This window comes from Ornithodoros turicata, chromosome 2, assembly GCF_037126465.1.
Source record: "Ornithodoros turicata isolate Travis chromosome 2, ASM3712646v1, whole genome shotgun sequence".
Taxonomy (NCBI): domain Eukaryota; kingdom Metazoa; phylum Arthropoda; class Arachnida; order Ixodida; family Argasidae; genus Ornithodoros; species Ornithodoros turicata.
In genome coordinates, this window is record NC_088202.1 from 118921267 (window position 1) to 118942965 (window position 21699).

General features: G+C 44.0%; 1 protein-coding gene across 4 annotated transcripts in view; it reads right to left on the reverse strand.

Annotated features, from left to right (window-relative positions):
* LOC135385983 (hemicentin-1-like) overlaps positions 1 to 21699 on the reverse strand; it is a 219600-nt gene that overhangs the window by 177023 nt on the left and 20878 nt on the right. The window lies entirely within an intron of this gene.

Here is a 21699-nt window from a genome sequence, read left to right on the forward strand (position 1 = left end):
TCCCTTTACAGGCTTAAGATAAGTCTTATTTATTTATTTATTTATTTATTTATCAATACTGCCAGCTGCTTGTTAGCAGCCAAAGCAGGGGTGGGAGCATACATTGTAAAGCTTACAGCAACTAAAACGAGCACTGCAGTACAAAAAAAAAAAAAAATCAATAACCACCAAACAACAAGAAGATACACTCAAAACAAAAATCTTTTGTGGAAAGTAATTACAGTTGATCACCAACGACAGCTAAAAATGCATTCACGGATGTTGCATGTACTGCGTCTGCGTCTCTATGCAACGCATTGACAAGCGGCCGTTCAACCTAGCGAAGATCCTCGGTCCGTGGTCGAACGCTGCCCACCAGACGCAGGGCCTCGTCTTCTGGCGACGGCTCTTTGAAAGCCCCCCATTATCATCCCTTCCTCCTCTCCCAACGCGAAATAGGGCAGCGTACCGCCTCAGCGGCGGGGAATCGCCCACCCCATCAACATCCAATGTATGTGTGTTTGTGTGTGTGTCTGCAGGAAGACAGTTCCAGTCAGTTGTGGTTCGTGAAAAGAAACTGTATTTAAAGGAGTCTGTCCTAGGAATTTCTGTTCTGAACTGCAAATGGTGTGATCGAGTTCGACAATGTGAAGCCCTTCCAACGTAATGGTCAATATTAATCTGGTATTTCCCTTGGACAAGCTCATAAAAATAATTTAATCTATTAATCTTTCGTCTTCTAACCAATGAGTCGAGTCCAGGTAATTCGTACATACAGGTAATGGACGAGCTAGGGCTATATCGATTGTAAATGAATCGTAAGGCTCTCTTTTGGATGGCTTCGAGTTTATCAATATTAGTGGTAGTAAAAGGGTCCCATACGAGTGAAGCATACTCTAATATCGGTCGTACACAAGTTTTGTAAGCCCCTAGCTTTGTATCAGGGGTAGCGTGCTTTAAATTTCGTTTCAAGAACCACAACCTATGAGATGCCTTTCGACACATTTTTTCGATAAGGGAATTCCAGGTCAAATCATTCGTGATGTTAATCCCTAAATAGGTGTAGCTATTAACAAAATTGACAGCCCCGCCGTCGATTTCATACTTGTAACGTAAAGGATCACTCTGTCTTGATACAGTCATAACCGCACATTTCTGTACATTGAGGTCCATTTGCCAAGATGAACACCAACTACTTATAGCATTAAGAGCAGTGTTAAGAGCGTCCTGATCCCTCCGACACGAAATACGAGAAAAAATTACACAATCGTCTGCAAACATTGATACCTTCACCGAGATATCACGTACCATATCATTAATGAAGAGTAAGAACAGCAAAGGGCCGAGTACCGACCCCTGCAGCACTCCCGATGTAACTGGCACTAATCTAGACCTATCGCCCCGTACTTCAACATACTGTTGCCGTAAATTAAGATAGTCTGTCAGCCAACTTACAATGATTTCATTCTTGAGAATCTCTCTGAGCTTTATCAGAAGTTTTGCGTGCGACACTTTGTCAAAGGCACGTGATAAACCTAAAAAGATGACATCCGTTTGACCTCTATTGTTGATAGAAATAGACAGATTGTGCACAAAATCTAAAAGCTGGGTTACGGTCCACAAACCTCTTCGGAACCTGGGTTGCCTTTCGGTAATTTCGAAATTAATGTTGTCAAGGTAGTTTGCAATGTGTCCCACCAACAGTGTTCAAAAACCTTACTATAGTTACATAGCAGCGACACCGGGCGGTAATTTGAAACGTCAATGATACTCCCTTTCTTATGTACTGGCACTACCTTGGCCACCTTCCACTGTCGCGGTACCAAGCCACTATTCAATGATTTCTTAAAAATTACTAAAATATATTTACTAATCCACTCCGCGTATCTTCGCGGGAATATATTGGGTATACCGTCTGGTCCGGTGGCCTTTTTTACATCAAGTCGGAGTAAAAGGTTTAATATACCCTCTTCACTTACTTCAAAGTCTGGAATTCCACATAAATGCGACGGCGGATAATGAAGGGGTATACCGTTTTCTAATGTAAACATCGTGGAGAAATAACCATTAAACGCCTCAGCCATTTCCCTACCATTACCAACAACTTTTCCATCGACCACAAGGTTGTCGATCGCCTTATTTGCAGGAGAAATGTGACGCCAAAACTTGGGTGGATTCTCCTTCATAAATTTACGCAAAGTTACATTATGAAAGTCGTATTTAGCTTGTCGCATTTTAGTTCTAAATTCTAAGACCAGGCTTCTTATGTTCTCCGTTGAATTCAGGTGTTTATTAAGCCGCAACCTCTTGATCTTTCTTTTTAAATGAATATGTGGCCTTTTATGTAAGATTTTTTGTTTTAAAAAACATGACCGAAACTACAACGTGCTCATCGAACCGGTCATCCGTACTACCGCCTATTCCATGTCGGCTAGCTGATTCCCAGTTCGGGAGAACACTTACCTAAACGCTTATATACCCGATAGTACAACACCCCTTGCTTGCATAGATAATGACTAAACAAAAACCAAAAGAAACGACAAATTATTTTTATTTACACTAGAAGTAGGACAACATCCTCAACAACGTAAGCGAACTCGCCTACAATCTCAAACACCAGTTCGACATAGAGCTTTCCTTTCTTAGGTTAGTCTTCTACTGTCACCGTTTTCTATCTCGCTTATCCACGCTGCACCAGTTTCCCCGTAGCCCATTAGTGAGACGAAACCGTTAAACTTTATGAATTGATAAAATCTTGAACAGGCACGTGCGACCTGTTAAGCGCTCGGTAACGGTTGGACTCCCCAAAGTGCAAGATAGCCTTAGCTGTCATTAGCTTAATGAGGCAGCCTTTCCCTCCCTGCCTCCGTTTCGACAAGCTCCAGGACACACACCACTAGCGTTTCCCCTCGGACATAATTTGTTCGCGAGGGCGTTTTCGCATAACAATTTCCGAAGACATCGACCCAGTTTGGTCGTTGTTGTTGTTGTTGATGTTCGGAGAAACAAAGTAGCAGTAACGTTGCTCTCGTTACCATCAGTTCGATAGTTCCTATGGCCTTGGAGCCCGCTGGATTAACCGGACAACGAAAGGAGGATTATGTTACGTAAAATCATTAGCGAAATGCTGTTTTTGGTTCGTGTGCTTGTTTGCGTAAGAGCAACTGGAAATGCGGTGTCAGCTACGTCAGTAACGTCAGCTGCAACACGTCTTGAGTTTATAGAACATAGAATGTGATGCGAGAGGAATACACCGCTTGTGAAGAGAGATTAAACTGCGACACAAAAGGAACGATTGAGTGCTTAATTCTGAATATTCGTATTTTCGTTTTTGACTTCGTAGGTTGCAGAGAGTATGAGCAGACGGAGCTTCGTTATTAGGAATATAGAAAGCGAAAGCCTCAAAAGCGAAATTAGCGGGAATCGTGTGCTGTGCCTGTCGGAAATAGGTTTGAACGCGTAGGGTGAAACACGAATGGACGTTTCACCCGTCTAGCTTCATTGCATAGTCCTTTCGCGTTACAGAAGAAAAAGTTAACCCAATTTGCTGCTTTCCATTTAGCGAAATGCGAGATAAATCTCGCTGTGTGACCTTCTGGCTTTTAAATGGAATAATGCATATTAATGTAGGTAACAACTGGCAGTGAGGGCGAATAAGGCGCGTCCAAAACCGAAGAGTTCATCCCACAGTTATCTCTGCTGCGAACCTCTTCTACTAAAAAACGCATAAATTTATTTATTTATTTTTTACAATTTCTTCCATTTGCCACGTACATGATTAGGCGGCAGGGCAAAAAGTTACCAATATGGTTAACTTGGCAAAGCTCCGCCACCCGCTTCTCGGCAGCAACAACATACGTCAAGCATAAATAAGTTAACAATATTGTACAAACCAGAATGAACAACAGTATTCGTAACAAGTGAGCATGCGCATATTAAAGATATCTATTTACAATGCTATTGCTATACTACTGGTTCACAAAGAAGGTCCGAACATACTTTTTGGTGTAGAAAAGAAGATGAGGCAAGCAAGATGGTGTGGTGACGACTGAAGAACCATGTTATGGTGAGCTTTCTAGCTCACCATAACAGTGTCCCTGAGCTTGGGGAGAGAAAAGAGCATGTATGTATGTGCGCGTGTTTATATACACATAATGTTCGTGTGTATATCAATGTATATAAAAAGTGCTTTCGGGTAGTTACTGTTAAGTTGGTTTACCTGTATTTTTTTTTTAGTGTATCAATTATAGTTTGCATATCTCATACAGTTTGCATATATATAGTTGTATGCTGCTGATGCTGCTAATAGTTGCGGGGAGCATGGGGCTTGTCAAGCTGTTCTGCACAGCTTTTCCCCACCCTCCTCACATCTAACACAATGTAAATACATGTATTTAAAACCGGAACTTGAATTGGAATAAATGAATTGAACTGAATTGAAAAAAAAGGACGACACCCGCACACGTATAACTCAGAGCAAGGAAGCTGGTGTGATGACGACTGAAGTACCTTTTTGGTGTGTGTAATGGCGACGTATTTGGTAGCCGTCCTTTGTGCGAGAAAATTAAATTTTCCACTTATAAGTTCCACGGAGGCAAATTGATGGATAATATCGTTCGAATTCTGAAATCTTATTTAAAAACTTCTTCATGAGGAACATTTCATAATTTATAACAAATATGTTATATATATGGTTTCGCGTTTTCAGCATTTGCACAAAAATGCCGGAAAACACCCGCCACCCTTTTTTTTAATTCGGCATGTTCCGAAAAATTCCGAATTATGCCCTTGCATATGGCGCTACCCGAAAATGCCGTTACTCGGTTTCACTTTTCTTCCTCGGCGGTCACCACATTTTCGTTTTTCCTTCACCTCGTTTCCAGATGAAATGCGGCGAATACCACCCTACGTAGATGCTAGCCTTCTAGTTCAGGGAAAACCCTTCGCCTGTAACGCTTTGACCAGTGGGTGAAGAGGGTTCAAGTATACGTGGAACCCTACACGTGGAACCCTCCTAGAAAGGAAATGAAATTCTTTGCGTTCTCAATGTCCTCCTACCAAGCTGCTCTCCCTCCATAGTTCGTCTCCCTGGTGATTATAGCAGCATATTTTTCGGTATCTATTTTTGGCGCAAACGTTTTAAAACGCCGAAAATATCCGAATCCGACAAAACATATAAATGCCGCTAAACACCAGCCGAATCTCCCCTGGAATAAACACCGAAAACGCGGAATCCTAGTTATATATTATAATTTAGACAATTACTTTTCGCAATACTCACTTCTGCCAGTTGAAACTTGATAACGTAATTTGTATTACGCGGCAAAAGTACACAAACGTAAATACTCCACCACTGCATATTTGTTAGACTAACTTTCTCGCGCTATAGGTGACGTTCTCTATCTCCGATGTCCGGGCTGCTGGAAACCAGCTTCTGCACTTAATATGAAAAGTTTCTCACGGCCTTCTCCATTGAAAGGTCAAGAATAAATTGGGTGGTACGTACCTCCCTTTCGTATATTACGCAAATGAGATACAGGTGCGTCGAATAATCAGCATAAGTGGAGGGGGATTCCTTCGGCACTTACATACCACTCCTCCGCTACCGGACGACGCCTCCTCTTGTGTGAAGTTATGGGCGATTTTTTTTCGCTCTCTTTGTATGCGCTCACGATAAGCAGAAATTATTTCGAACATTTGCACTTCAATAAAAAGGGCTTACACAATACGTTGTCTGCTGGTTTGTGCCCTTAGGATGGTTGTCGTCGTCGTCGTGTGTGAATGTGTCCGGGACGCCGTGAGGAAGATCATTCAGGTCTCCCTGAATGATGAACGCCCTTGCTGAAGCAATAGCTTATCGAAAAGAAAAGAAACAAAAGCTGCAACTGCAGCTAACATGAGAAGCTTAGAATGGAAACTTCAGTTTCGAGAACCATTCGCATGTCCACTGACTTGATACGCAAAATACCTGCGCGAAATCTAATATTATGTAAAGTACTGGAACGAACAATGTACCGAAGGACGTCCAACCTGAGAGTGTCTTACGTTCGCTCAGCGTCAAATCCTATTTTTCTTTCCCTTCTTTAACAACCTTTTGTCGACACCGCTGCTTCAGGTATCGCCAGTTCGCGGAAAACGCTTTCCCCTTCACGGAGGCACTCACAAGGTAACAATCATCGTCATTGATCAACACCCGATGTGGAAGGCATGGTCCAGACTGCATCCTTTATCTCCAGCAAAAGCGATCAGCTGACTCTTGTTTATCACTGTATGTAACAAGAACGAATAAGTTGAGGAAGGAAAAGAGGAAAGCCCCGTTGACAAGCGCTGTCGTACAATGCTTCGTTAAGATACTGTATCGACACGTTGAGAATAAGCGTGTCTGGAACTCTACATACACGACTTGTCACGAATTAAGTGAACGCACCGATATATCGTTGCTGAGTTACGAATGGGGTTAGGTCACTGCAATGCCCTTTATTGTAATTACACAAAAAAGACATGACTCAGGATGATGATCATGGGCACGAGAAGGCCTGAATGAATGACGTGACTGAAGCATTGTATTTAGGTACTTGCAGACCCAATGCCACTGCAAAATTATGTATCAATGATATAGGAATAAATGGATATGTGTGTATTTTCGAATGTAAAACATTGACGTCATGCATGAATGAATAACACCTACGTACTTTATAAATTACCGGCTTCTCCTATGAATTCAGATTGTTTTAATTTCCGTTTTATTTTAGCATGAGTTTAACTGCAATTGTAAGAGACGGTCGGTGGCTGTTGGTGGTAATGCAGTGCACTAGAAAGCGAATCCGCTACATCCCAGGCCGCTTCATAAAGACACATGTTTCACAACATTTTGGGATAGATGTAGGTTTATGTAGAAGAATAAAGATCAGTGGTACGTAGACCGACCTACCCCAACTCATGTATTGAAGATAAGAAAAGAACTGAAACATGAAGAACAGGAAGCAGGAACGCACAATGAAGCAGAAAATACCAGAACATTGAGGCTGACTTAACAAACGGCGCAAACAGAAGTGCAGGCTAGGATGGTTGTCTTCTTTCCGCGTCATGTCTGCGTTTGATTGTTGCCAATAACGTGCAGAAGCGGCTTTCCTTTTAATGTTTCCAGAATACACGACGCAATTTAGTAGACATTTTCTGCTTGCCTTAGCCGTGATATATCCATAAGATTGTTCCACCATGTCCAGCATATTTGTTCGTCAATTTTGAAAAAGAACCTATCTATAATAATAGAACCTTTATTTGTTATAAAATAACCTAAAGAGCGGGGGCATCGTATGAAGAGCGGGTATCGTCCCCTTCGCAGTCAGCTAGTCAGCGCCGTTTTAGTCCTGTCAACCTAAAGAGCGCTATATTTACAGAATGAATTATGTTTTCTTCACTTGCTTGCTTCAAACGCTTTTTTTTTACGCCATGTGTTATGAAACCTAACTTTAATAACGTCAGTGGAATACCAAAAGAAAAAAAAAATCTGAGAAATGCTATTTTAAGTTTGTAATCAAATACGGACGGTAAAGTAGCTGCGAAACAAATAGCGTTGTCTCTTTGCTGGGCGAGCGCACATTTCTGTCGAGGCGAGCGTAAAGAATAGGCCCGACATGCTAACCTTGTTTCGCACGTTTTATCCTTTGCGGACGGCGATATCTTTGGACGGCACACAGAGGAAAATACCAAGGGACGAAAGAAGAAAAAAAAAAAGAAACAGTTCCGGGTGGGCGTAAAGGAATGTGCAAAGTGTTGAGGGGACAGTTTCAAAACAGTGGTGACCGAGTCGCTCTTTTTGTGCGCGTGCTTCAAGGATGCTTTCATACACAAAACATGACGTGAAAAAGAGAACAATTCGAAAAGAGGACTGAAAATAATAACTCTCGAGGTGACAAGGAAGAAAGAACGGGGAAGAGTCCGAGGCAGGGAGATAAGGGTCCAGCGTTTTGTGTCCGCTTACTGCGATATTTCGTCTCCCCTGTTATTTCCCCGCTGAACGTTTCCATCGGGTGACCAATTTCACGGGAGATACAATGCCTCTCCTTATACCTACCCATGTTGTTGTTGTAGATTGCAATACATGCATGCCCTCCATTTTGAATGTTTGTGGCTGTGGAGAACTAGAGGAAGAAGGATGGAGCAGAGGAGATGATTTTGGATGAATATTTTTCTTCCCCATCGTTCCGGGGCTTCCTGTTTCCCTTTCTTTTCTTTTTAGGCATTTTCCTTTTATTCTTTTTTGTCACCTTGTTTTTCATTGCTCGGATATGTGAGACTGCTTGTGGGAGCAATATGTGTAAGCGTTATTCTTTTCCTGGGGTGTAAGCGTAGGGAATTACATCACATGTGCGGTATTGCAGATGGGCTGGGCGCTTGTTGCTGGTCGAAGATATCTAGCTGGAGCGCGCGCAGCGCTTTAGGTCGTTTGTCGTCGTGGAAGACTTACCATCGGTTGTACGGAGCTCGGGAATTCGTGGTGGGAGGGAACGAGATAAAGCAGTTGCAGTTGTTGTTACCAATTTGCTTCGCGTTATTGCAGGTTCAGAAAATGTTAAAGTGCAGACTTGTGCATTACTATTCTTCTGCGTGAGTTTGCGGTCATATGCAACACTCAAGACGAGCCATTGAAAGCTGTTATATCTTATGGCATTTCTTCTAGGTAGAAGAAAATATACAGGACAGTGCAGATCCGGTTCGTTGTGTTCCGCGATCCATCGATTGAAAAACAGTTTGCAACAGCTTCCTTCAACGATGAAAGATGAAAGCCACTGAAAAGGTTAGCCAGCTGTAGGACTCGAACCCAAAATGTCGAAAAAAAAAAGAATGGCGCAGTAGAGAGAACGCTCGGTGTAGTCGGCCAGCAGCAGTTCGATTTGTCGCTGGCACCGCTATTAACTCACAGTCTTACGAGATGTGTAGCCCGCTATGCCCATCGCACGGTCCTCTCGTAACGTGAGACGACAGCAAAGCGCTGGTGCTGAATACAGCAAGGTTTGCTGCGTTTCTTTCGCACGCGAAAATAGAGTTGGAGGTGCCCTAAACGAACGCAGGAACTTCTTGTGGTGCCTACGTTAATTGATTTATGTTTGGATGTGTATGTTTTCAAAAGCGCACTGATGCATTATTCGTTCTCAAAACCCAACAAATACTGCCCGTACTCCGTTGGAGTAAACCCGGTATCGACACGTGTGCCAACCCAAACATTTCCCATTGAATAACAGCAGCCATTATCCAAATTCCCTCATAATTCGCGTAATGTGAACCTCGCTCCGATTAAATCTTGCGCACGTATTTTTTCCGGGCGTTAATCATTTATAAAAATTACGTTAGCGTTCGGCCATTCATCATTGCGAGATAAAACAAATCCTGTGCCGACGTGCCTGGCACCACAGGGTGCCTTTGGGGGAATCTCGCAGTTGCTCGTCATCTCATTCCTCTGGAAACCGTAGGGGGCTGAGCATGCCATCTCTCTCTCCTCCCGTTCTTCTCCCATTTCCAGCTTCTAACTTGCATCACGCGGCGTCCCTGTTTTCGAGGCACGTGCCAGGATTGATTGCTTCCAATGCAAACAAAGGCAGAACTGCTGTTGGACTTTCATGATTGAGAAGATGTGGTGTCGCGTTGTGACTTCATAAAGCCTGTCGACATGACTCACTAGCAGGAGGGAGCAAAAGAGATTTTTCGCTTTTATACGTGTGTTGTTACGCCTTTGGAATGCTGTATAAGATCCCGCAGATTACGTGCTCGCTTTCAGCGAACGCTAAGAGTGACGGTGGTGATGTGAACCGTTTCGATCGCGCGTGGCAACGAGTAATTCCTTGGATATAGCCTCCCACTGTGTTTCCGCATGAACTGGTTAGGCACTAGCAGTACGATAAGCATTGGGTTGAAATGATTGATTGATTCAGTTGAAATTATTTTCGAAATTCTCGTATTCTCGTATGAACGTTTAAAGGGGTTGGGGCACTCTCATAGATGTAGTTCATTACATCATGGACGCCCTGTATGCACGCCAGAATACTGAAGAAAAAATAATTATTCTTCCACATACCTTACTTAGCGGGATACAAGCCCTCGAATACACTCCCAAACAGAGCGCCGACGTCAGAGAGAGCTCAGAGTTGCATCCATTCCTATTGGATGCCGTAAGCACGTGACTTCTCGTGCGCTGCCTCACTGGCAGCGGCGTGCGCTGTGACGTCAGAGGCGCATGACTTTCGGTATTCGCGGCGCCCATTTCCTCCGCTTCTATTACTCTTTTCGCTGTGAATCTTTCAGTGCAGGTTTCACATTGGTGCAAAGAACCGTCTTTTACGTTTATCTGGGGTAACGAGGGATGAACCCTCTGAAATCCTTTAAGAATTATGACATCTACAAAGAACTATACTCATTACAAATACAAGTATACTGCCGATATTACTTTCACTACATCAACGCAAGGGTGCGATTACTAACTAATGAATCCACCATTACCTGGCGAATCTAGCAATGGACTAACCAATTTCTTCATAGGGAGATGTTGGTATTATAGCTGATTTAAGATTTCAAACCAATGAAGAAAAACAAACAACTTTATTAATGATGATGATTAGCCTGTCTGAGATCGATAAAACGACCAACATGTGTGCCGAAAAAAAAAAAAATAAAAAGACGACATTACACTGACGGCCGCCCTAAGCTCAAATGACGTTTGTGTACGTGTATTTGGCCTAACAACAGGATGTTTCATCGATCCTGATACTTGATATTTCGGAAGGGCGATCTAGCGAATGCGGGCCAGGGAAAGACACCCTAACTCGTCGCGCAACTGCAAAAGCTGCGGCGAATTTATGAAAGTAACCATTGTTTTCGTTAGTGCTATGTATTATTTTATTGCTGTTTGCACTTTAAAACGTTATCTTACGGAATAAATGCTGCGCATATTTGACAAACCGAACAGCACAGCCATTTCTGCATATCTATAAGAACGAGGAAAATAATGAGAATTAAATACATTTAATCATAGGTCAGTAGTGTGGAGGTTTGGGCTCTCTGTGTTTGTGTTTCTAGTCCTCCGTATCGCACAAGCTCAGGCTTTTTCGTCGATAGATTTCGTCCACCAGCCTGCCTTTATACTATATTTTATCAGCCAATATCGTCTTCTGGCTTGCCTGTCCGCTACATTTCTGCCTCAACAAACGGAAATATCTCCGACAAAATATGACAAAATATCAATGGACACAATTACAAGCCATGAACTGATAATATCGAGAGGCAACAACGTCATGTTCAAAGGTGCCTGTAACCTGTGTTACAAATACGACCTATACTCCTAGTCCTTTATGTGTAGCAACAACGTGCATCCTACACCGCTGTGTTCGTTTTTTTGTTGTCTGTTTCATTAGCCTACTAGTGCTACGAGTGCCTTGTACTGCTACGTGACACAGGTTACTCCTCCGTGGTAGTGGAGGATCCAGGGAGGGGGGGAGCGGTTCGGCGATCCCCCTACCCCAAAACGTCAGTTTATACATTTGATTTCCCTCTTTCCCCTCCCCCACTACACGCTCAGACAAAGGAGCCCCCCCCCTCCCCAAACCAGTGGTCTGGATCCGCCCCTACTCTATGTGTAACGGGGCCACCTTCCCAACCTAACATTGACATCTCACTCACACGACTCAATAAGGATGTAGCTGTTGCACATACTGCGAAAACGGTTACAACATTAAAATCTGGGCTGGTTGGTAATTCATTCCAAGAGAATGTTGTGCTGGGGCGATCAAAGAGGACGCACACAAACAAATACATCATCAGTTGGAGTTTCTAATTATCTGGAGTGTCTCGCACAAAAGCAGGAGCTGAAAAAAAAATACGAAAAGGAAGCTAGCTTACTCCTCCCCCATCCCTTTGCACTTTATAAGAGTTGTTCATTTCCAAGAACGAGTTTGGGGATGCCACAAAAAGCACTCGAAACAGCAAAGGAAGAACTTCAGACTGAAAAAGAAAAGCGGCAAAACGATGCCGTTTTAGTCTTCTCTTTCACAGCAAGGTTGGAGCGCTCGAAGAAAGGTCCAAGAAAGTATGAGTACAGCTACAGCTTGAGGACGCCATTATGAAAGGCATCTCCTCTGGGGTTTCAAGGCATTGATGGTTTCAACAGCGGAGCCGGTCCGTCGAATTAGGACCCGGATCCTCCTATTTCTTTCGGGATCAGTGAAAACCAAGATTTGCCCCAGCTCCTTTTCTCTTTTCGACTGACACGCACCTATATCGCGTGCGGGTGCGTACCAATTCAATTTTCTATTATTATATATATATATTTTTAAAATCGCCGTTGGCTTTTTTGTGGGTCTGCTCAGTTATCTGTTCAGGAAAGCCTCTTTTCGGCGGCTTCCGGTGAGGATAAATTACATTGGAAAGCTGTCAGATTTTAAATGGATTGTGTGTTCTGCTGGAACGCAGCTATTAGAAATTGATACGCAGTTGAGGGAGAACGCATGAGGGAGCACACGAAGATTTCGTGAAGAAGATGGCAAGTTGTAGTTGAATTGGGAGGAACGGAGGTTGGGCTGAAATAGGTGATACAGTTGGAACCTACGCGGAGTAATCTAAGGGATGCAGCACCCCAGAGGTTGCCTTTTGTTTCCGTGTACGAAAATGCAAAAAACGTATCGGAATGTATACATATATCTGCACGTGTAAACTGATTTCACAACTGCCGGCCCTCACCCACTTTGAAGTCATGACTACACAGCCTCTAACGGGGATTGTAAGCGTGTGTGAATCATTAGCTCTTGAAGAAGCGTGAGCCTTCGCTCCAACGCCGACATTCCTTGGCTTGGGCATATTGCTCTTAAACTGTTAAGGAGTTTCTTGATTGGCTACATTCCCTACTTTTGCGCTCCGTGGCTTGTGTCACATCGTGTCAACCGCTTTTGCAGTGTGTCAGACGTACCTCAAAAACCGACCATCAACATTCCTACCACTGGCGCATTCCTACGAGAGGCCCACTTAAGGGGCGCCGACATCAAAACATATAACACCGGGTCAACCTTGCACGATTAAGGACGGGCTCTCAGCCTACTGGGTGGAGTCTGGTCCTATTGTTAGAAGCGCTGACTCGTGCATGTGCTTTGTGTATAGCTCGTAATAAATATATTATCGTTGTCGATGTAGTCCACTCTGGTACACTCCACTTTTTTTTTTGCCAATTTCAGTGCATACATTCCCTTTCTTAGGTTTGCACACATTGGGGGGATCTACATGTACGCGAAGCCAATACGAAGTTACCTGAAAGCTTAAACAAAAGCCTTCTCTATATGTTCACCTAATAGGTCACCGGTAATTTCGTGCGGAAATGACGTCAGTGTCCTCGCTTCCGTGTCAAGCGCCTCACAGGTTCCGATCGGCAAGGTGCTTTGTGATGGCTGCGTGTTTCAAAAATTGGTTTCCCAGTCACTTCAGAAGCAGTATGGTTGGCCGTTGCGCTGCTGTAAAGGGATGACTATTCCCTTCAGGACTACAATGCCAGGTAGTGCTTGTTGCAGCCGTTATACTCAGTGTTACTTTACGTGCGTGCTTACCGTCGATAAATTAGTTTTTGCACACACACAGGAACACGCAGTCTATTAGTCAGGTTCTGGAAGTCGCGCTTTACCGCTTCCTAAAGATGTTTCTAGATCCAGTCACATCCACCTCCAGCACCCATAGCGTGCGTCGTCTGCTAGTTTAGGCACGGAAGTCGACCCTGTACCCTTAATTGCTAGAGGGTACCGGTGACCTATTGCACGAACTAAACTTACAGTCACCGCTACAGATGTCCGCTAGGGGAATACCGTATCACGCGTGTCCTGATCGTTTAAATGAAACCTGTCATGCTTTTCAATCATTGCGCTCGATATGATCTGAACAAGAGAAATAGAAGTACTGTCTGCGAAAACTGCAAACACATCCGTGCAGAAATTCAAACCGGAACTTGACGCGAGCGTCCCCGTTTCATTCCCTTCATTTGGCGCATGTTTATACATGCATATTCTATTAGCTGACCCTTATATACTTTATGGTGCCCGATATCCGCAGCCACCCATTCACATACTGGAAATATTTACCCAGCCCGCACAATCGGTTAACCGCCAGCTTTAGGTTTCATGAGCCCCGGGCGCGAAATGAATGGAATATTTATTCTTCCTCCGGATCGTTCGGTACGCGAACATGCAATCGCGCACATATTCGCCGGCAGCTTATAATACGTCTTTGCGGCGAGTTGCAAAAAATACGAGCAAAAGTAGAAGAGGATGTGGAAGGAGGAAGAGGGTGAGGTTTGGTCTGCGTAATCGAAGAGCTCGCTGCATGCATATTTTATGAGTCAGCGGATTTCCGAATGTCCATGGAATCGTGTCTCGGCCGCAGCGTCCCATGCGAGGAACAACAAGGATTTTGTCCGTAGGCGCGAACTTACGCCTTTAGATCGATGGCTGACGCCGCTCCCAACCTTCGCAGTTTTTCGCGGCATATCATCAAATATAAACGCGCTCGTTCGGAATGCGCTCCGCGGTCCACGATTCAAGAATTAGATTGCAATCTTCGTTTTGCGTTGCTCTGTAAGACGTGTTATATGTACGAAGGCATCTAGTCGTGTTGGTTAGCTGTCTCGTTATTAAGAGGCCAATATATGATGTGCGAATAGTTAGACTAGTCAGAACAAGAAGATCGCGGGCTCTTGGAAACATTTACTTTTTCTAAGAGCATCCGGCTTCTTCGTGGTGTGTTAATTTTTTGCTGGTCCGTCTTGATGTCAACGAAACATTGTCCTCGGCTTTTAAGTGTCCCTCGTGACGTTTCCATCCTTCCGAACCACACTCTCCGGGTCTCTTAGTCAGCTGGACTCTCGCCCCTTTTCCCTATCAAAATTCCTTGGTCCTTGTCCGAATCCATCCCACTAACGCTCTGCGCTCAAAGCTCTTTTGACCTTTCGGGACACAATCGTATTTCGATCCTTATTGTGAAGGGGCTCGTTATTTCATTCCCCACATCACCACCAGCAACGGGGTATCGCCTCTGGCGATGAAACTCCCCATTCATCATCTTCAACTAAAGTTGTTGTTGTCCCATCCTTTTCATTTCTCACTCGCGCCGTGTGCATACCTTTAATTGATGTGTTTTTGCGCTTGCACAGCCTTAATTGCATTCTAGATGTGGTTTCCTGTTGTTGAACACAAGCGGGAAGCTATGCTACCTGGGCACCTTCTCACTCCACTGTGTTTTCGAACTTCGAAGTATGAGGCAAAAATCTGTTTTGTCTTCCGCTTCCTCGAAGCCGACCTTATTGTGTCGCACACCGAAGTGCCTTCGTTGGGATTACCTTGGACTGTTCAACTGTTCAACCATACCATTATGGTGACACCCATTGCGGCTCCCAGGGCGACTCCGGCGGAATGCTACAACACAGCACGCACTGCTGTTTGGTCTGTGCGTCTCATGACGGCTGAACGTCCTGCTGGTGGGATGCGCCGTTAACGCCTGACAGTTTCGTCGGAATTCCATGTAGAACAGGTCGGTGATGCGTATGGAAGGATACCTGTTGTCAGTCAGTACACTTTCTACAAGAAATCACGATTACCATCCAACGTTTAAGAATATCGCTTGACCACTCGTAATGTTTGTACTGACATTTCTGTGTGGATTATTTTCTAGTACCTTTCAATAGGCGAACAGCGATTTAAATGTATTTGCAGCGTGATCGCACGTCAGCAACCAAACACAAATACACATACGTTTGACATTTTTTTAGGAAAGCGTCGTCACTCTGATCGTGACGTTCACGTCACACATTTCAGGTATTTTACTAACATCTGTAGACGTGACAGGGGGCATTCCATCAGCCACAGAAAAATAACAAAAAAAAACTGTTTACATTCCCGTAATCAGCCATAGCAGCCTGCTTCTGGACCCTTTCGCTGTCCCTAAATCCCTTTTCAACTGGTCTCGAGCTTATGCACAAGGAGTCGTTGAACAAGGGAAAGTGACAGCCATCGTTCCATACGGCGTTTTACATAAGTGCATGTACCTTTCGTATCACAATAGTTCCGAATAAAATTTGATAAAACTATAAAAGCAAAATCTAACTAGTCCGAGCAAGACAGCTACACCGTGCTGCTGTTAAAGATAATACTGTGCGGTTGCGGTTGACAGGAGCTTGTATCTCTACAACAGATCTCATATGCATGATAGCTCCTTTTGTACAAATTCAAGAAGGAAGTCACCTAGTAAACGATTCAGAACTAAACGCGAGGACCGGACGAGATTTCCGAATGGTGATAAACAACTTGCAGCGTCAACGTAAAGACTGCAAAGGGATGTGCCAGGAATGCAGTTCGGAGAACCATCGATGGGCTTGCTACGCCCCCGTCTCCGTGACGATGTGCAAGTACAATTAAACGACCTTCCAATGAAACCACTGGTGCGTTAAGAAAGGAAACGCAAATGTAGCGAAAAGGGAACGTATTTTCGTGAATACGCTGCCGCACAACTCAACAGTGAATGCATACACTTATCTGAGCTCACGTAAAATACTTTGCAGCAGTGTGAAGCTTTATCTAGGACGTTCTTGCGCTATTGGGGGGAAGCTTCCCTGTAGTGCACGTGAGTGGGCAGCTTCGCGAGTTACTGCCTAACAGGAGAGGGGATCTCTGGAACGCTCTCAAGCAATTAGCTTCGGCGCGCAATCGCGTTCGATCGTGGTTGTCGAGAATTTTATTTCCGCGATTAAGACTTCGACTCGTGTGATTGAAATTATGGTTTGGAATTCAGCGTCCGAGTAAGGCGCCATGGATAGCGCAAGGGCACTGAATCCTCATCAAGAACTTCAGCTATGTATCTATCAACTAATTGCAGTGTTGACGCTAGACACTTATTTCTTAGGCATTAAAGGGCCACTAAAATGACCACACGAGTTCACTCCAGATTACGTTACCCGCTATGTTAATGTCGCACTCGTTCTCGTAATTAAAAAAAAAAAATTGATTCCGTTAGGAAGCTACAATCAGTATTATACCGGGCTCTTTCTTGCCTCGGCACTAAGCATTGAGGGTCGCATAAGGTCGTGCATCGGTGCTTTTAGTTCATGCTCCGCGTGCAAGCACGTGCCACGCCATGGAGCAATTCCGGCGAAAAACACAGTGGGACTTACGAAGCAGACTGGTGTCGCTGTCCGAAGGACGTGAATATAATTGGTGTCCCAAGAAGACCAGTGATTACTGTTGTGGGCTACAATTCAATAAATTGGCATTGAAAAATGCAGCAATGCCATGCAGCACATGTCCAGAGCACTGCGACAGGACCCGTTCCAAATCGACACACACACGATAGGCACGGGCGCTTCTCCTGCTGTCTGATTGCATGCCTCCAGTCTTTGCTTCCTGAGGATCCCAGTGGCTGCCGCCAAGGCGGCTCTATTTTCATTGCGTTTTTCTTCTAAACGGTTGCGCTGTGTGAACTGATTTTGCTCGCATTATACAAATTAAAACACGAACGTTCATTTAAGAACAAGTTGTTTTTGCATTTTGTGTCACTTTAATGATAGACTTTTCGTTGTCTTAGCCTTTCTTGATTTCATTTACTCGTTCTCTTTTTCATTGAACTTGTGACGTATGCACAACCTGCAGATAAAGCACCTTAATTCATGATTGGCATTAGTGATGGTAATGGTAATATATGATAAGATTTCTCCTATCAAAATTCTTCTCGTTGATCCGTTTGGCCTGAAATATTGCAGAACGTGGGACATTTTTTTTTATTTTACGTCTTTCTTTGTGTGAATTAACCTCTGTGAAGTGGGGTAGGGTCCTGTGGCTACTACGGGGAAACATCCCATATCATCATCACTTCTCCTTCATTTATTGTTGTTGTTGCTGTGAAACTCAAAGAAGAATGAGCTTCTCCTAATTCATTCGCGGAGCTCTATAAGCTTTCTGCTACTGAGTTGACTTTAAAATTATGTCATCCACGCTTGATAATAACCGCCAGGGTTGTTATGCAACGAGTAAGTGTATTTAGTTACCTTCTGCGTACCTTGTGTGAAATATCGGATGCATTTTCATGAAGGTGCTATTACCTGTAACAAGTAACTTTTACTCTTTTGCAAAGTATTTTGTCCCATTAAAAATGCATGAGCGACAACCGTCATCAACAGGTGGCGCAGTGAGCTATGCAACCTTACCTGTGTGCTTTGCAATCATTCCCAGTACTGAAATATGCATTTCTCAAGCATAACACTGAGTTGCCAAGCAGTGCCGCGGTGGAGCAGTTGTTTAGCTTGGGGGTGTCTCGTCAGCACGAATCTTTGAAACCATCATAACGGGGAAGAATTTTGAAATGACTGTGCTTCTTCGTGCAAACAGAAGATATGCAAGTGAAGAGAAGAGCAAAGTGAAGCGCGAACAGCTGAGACAGGCTCTTGGTTGTTAATGTGTGCTATCGGGTTAGTGTCCAGTCTATGGAATAAAGATATTTGATAGTTTATATCTGCATGTGTATGCAGAATCCATAAGAAAGAAAAGAAAAAAACATTAGGCGTTATCACATCATGTGACCCAAGGTATTCTGCCTTATCAATCGTAATACATCCAATAACATATCGCTTAATCACAGTGTAATGGAAATAGTTACTGTAAAACTACTGAGCACATTTTCGGAAGTGTCTGTTGTATCAGTGTATTTTCTCCCACGGGGTATCTGTAGCTGAAACTTGGATACTTTTAATCTCATTTATCTGCACGTGTAACTCAGGTAATTTTGAAAAGTACCTCTAGCACGCCTGCTAACTACGTCAAGCAATGAACGGACGACATAGCACATAATACACATGCTGATGACAATGCAATATGCTGCCACAAGTTAGGTGCATGCACAATGGTTCATCTACTGTGATTCGAAGACCAGTAGTTTATGAGAGGTGCATGTATAGGCCCATAGTACTGGACATTCTCAAAGACTATAAGAAATATGCAGATGTGCGAAATTGCTTGAATCCAGCACACCAACGCTCTGCCCTCAAAGCTCCTCTGACCCTTTTTGGACGCCGTAGGAATTGGCCGCTTGCAACTTATTCCAATTCCCGCATCCCCACCAGCAATGGGGTAGGGCAATGTCCCTGGCGATAAAACTCCCCAATCATCATCATCATCAGATAAACTGTTGTTGCTGTTGCAGATGCGAGCCATGACGCACTTACTCCGTGGATTCCTGGCCATACACGTAGGTGCACGTAGAAACGAAAGTGCGGATGACGCCGCGAATTTAGCGTCCCTATCGTGAACTAAACTTCTGGCGGAGCATTCTAAGTCAGACGTCGTTACGAATCTGTTGAGGTCGCTGTCAGAGGACATGTGTAGACGGCAGTGGAATATCCCAATCTCTGATATACCCAAGATTAATCAGGAACTGAATTTCAGTGTTCTTTCGAGTATACAGCGACCGATTCAGCGACCGATTCAGGCACCATTGCACCGGTCTAGCCTGAATGTCCTGTACGGTCAACAGTTTCTCCACTAATTTGGGAGGGCCGACTCTGCAAGCTGTTCAGCGTATGCAACTTTAGAGAAGGCAACACACATCCGCGTTGCGTTGCTCAAGATACGCCCCTCAAAGGGCTAAATTGAGGACATGGGGGATATGTAAAGTTAAAATACGCGGATAGGTTTGTCGCAGTCTAAAAAAAGCTTAATTTGAAATCTACCACCGGCTGTTTGGACAACAGAAATTTTGATATCGTTAAAGTGCCTGGGCGCTTGGAAATCCAAGAAGAGAGACGCAGCGGCACCAGTGACCTTTATAGCGAGCTATGCTGTAAAGACATTATGTTAGGTTCGCGTGCAAGGCGTGTTTTGTCGAGTTCCTTCCCTGGTACTGCTCTCCGCATTTAAAAAAAAATCTCGCCTACGCGTCTTCTTTGTAGCTGCAGCAGATTGGTGAGCCACATGCGTGAAGTGGGAAGGAGCTTTGTGGCTCTCTCTCTTGGGAGCAGCGAAAGACGTCAGGTGACGCGTTGAATGTCCCATTTCTCTCTCTTCCGTTTTTTAAAAATTTCAACTCAAAATTTCTGAAACAACTTTTGACCCTCTAACTCTCTCTCATACGCAAACAGGTCATCTGAAGACACAACATCTGAACCGCAAGAAATCTACAGGTTGCAAGCTGTGCTCCAAGCGCTTCACGGATTCAGGACACGTGCAAACGATGATACTTACTGGTTCCTCTTCCTGCGGGTCATTATCTAATGTTTGGAGTAATGGGAGCCCACCGGGGGTAGAATGTGTTGCTAATATTGCCACATTCCTAGCTTACTCCTACTGTAGACGGGGCGATGGAACGAGTTGGGACTGGATGAGCTTGGGATGTTACGTCTCCAAAAAGCGTACAACTATGTGCTATGCTGTTTCTGTGCTGCTGTGGTCTGTTTGTGGGTATACTGTAAATTTAAAATTATAACTATTTTGTTGCAGGTATCATATTTTCCTTCGATTCAGATCGGACTACCTCACAAACGCTACGTATGATGTGTCGTGTATTCGAGCGTACGTTAAAAGCATAACAACAACGTATATAGTGCGGACGTTAGAGTATATGCAGGATGCGTCAATTCTGCCACTTGCACTTCTGGACAACAAAAATGCCGGCGCAATATTTTCACGCGCATCGTCGCGGGTGTACGCGTACCAAAACATTTGTAAAAACCGAACGGACCACATTTCTGACTGAATCTCACGAAATTTAGATGATACCTTCGCAGAGCAAGGAAGACAAAGTCCACCTTACTCTCCTCGATGACCACTTCTCCCGTTTCGCTGCTGTCATATCAATCACAATATCTTATTTCCTGCAGACAGTCGGTGCGTACATAAGATTAAGGGAGTGTCAGGCGCCAGTCAATGCTAATTGAGACATATTTTTGCGATCGTACGGTGAGGCACGATTCACTCTTCCAGCGACGTCAAAGTATATGGTTCTCTTTTCATTTGGCATTACTGAAGCAAGTAGAACGTTCAACAACGTGATGCGGAGGTAACCTAATTACTACCGTGAAGTGGCTTCGAACTACAAGTAACGGCTCTTACCTAAAGGTGGACAAATGGATTTTCGCGCTCATTCTCCATCCATTACAGCGTTTATGGCTTAGCAAAATCAATGCAGTGCTTTGGCTGTCATACTTAACACTCTGAAGTGGTGCAACACACTAACCTAGCGCCAGTATTTCGGCATTTCAACCTGTAAACTACTGCTTAAAAATGCAAGAAGAAAATGGGGGAAGAACCCAGTTTCCGGGAGAACTCGCTGTTGGGATTAAACTTCCGTGTTGAATTAAATTTGTTCCCTGTTGTCGTGTTAAATTTCCTCGTTGAGCGTGCTTCCTCTAATACCTCCATATATTTCGTTTCCTAAAGGACGTAATCGGATAAGCACTTGCATTTTATTTTCGACCTTTCAGATTGAATTTGGATGCACATTTATGTCTGCTGATGACTTGGGCCTTGGCCATGATGTGGTTGGCACGCCTTCTGAAGCTCACAGAAACTCAAATTACTCATTTCGGTTCACTTGGCGCACTTCTTGGTCAATTAAGATTTTGCGTTCAAACAATGCAACGTAATTTTCTGTTATGTGTACATGAACTTGTGTTATTCAAGAAGGATCACAGGTGACGTCTATGACAACAAATACGTG